We start from the raw sequence: 822 nt of genomic DNA on the forward strand, positions 1-822 counted from the left end.
ATGTGAATAATTTTGAGTGTCAACTTTGAAGAACCTTCTCTTTTACATTCAAGTTAAGGACAAAACTGAATTGCTCTTTGCTTGATCATGGCAAAATTTGGAAACAAAAGCCATCTCTCATTACTATAGGTGCCGCAAAATTCCTCCACCACCTTTGATGAGATCTTAGAGACTTAAGAATTTTGAAACTATGGCTGGGGAGATAGCTATACAGTCTAATTGCCTGCCTGGCAAGTGCAAGGTCCTGGGTACCCCCAGTACCACATGCCATGTAGACCCTGGAACGCTGAGCACGTCATGTTGGTCACTGAAACCAGGCATGGTGGCACATGCCTATAATTCCAGTACTAGGGAGTCTGAGACAGGAGGATCACTATGAGTGCGAGCTGCATAGTGAGACCCTGTACCCTGTACCAAATAAATAAAAGATTTTTAAAAATTAAAAAAAAAAGAATTCTGAAGCTGGAAATATATAGGCCAAGTAATCATTAATTTTGTTCTCTAATTAAAAATTGAGTAACTTACATGAAAAGAATGTATTTATCCAACAGAATGGTGGGCGGGGAGAGAAGTTCATGACCACATAATTGCAAGAATGTTTCAGCTAAAGAGAAAGAAAATATCCCCTGGATGACAAAAATGATTAACTAGGGGCTAAATGTGCTTTAACATGTAGCTTTTCTTTTTTTTTCTTTTTTTTCAAAGTTTTATTGATAAACAGATAGCAATGAGACAGTTTCAAATCCAATCGGAAGTACAGTTTCAACAAATAATACACTGCATATATTCTTCTTAGTGGTTAATTGCTGTACAAGAAGTGGA

The sequence above is a fragment of the Octodon degus genome, unplaced genomic scaffold (assembly GCF_000260255.1).
Source record: "Octodon degus isolate 3935 unplaced genomic scaffold, OctDeg1.0 scaffold00036, whole genome shotgun sequence".
NCBI classification, from domain to species: Eukaryota; Metazoa; Chordata; class Mammalia; order Rodentia; family Octodontidae; genus Octodon; species Octodon degus.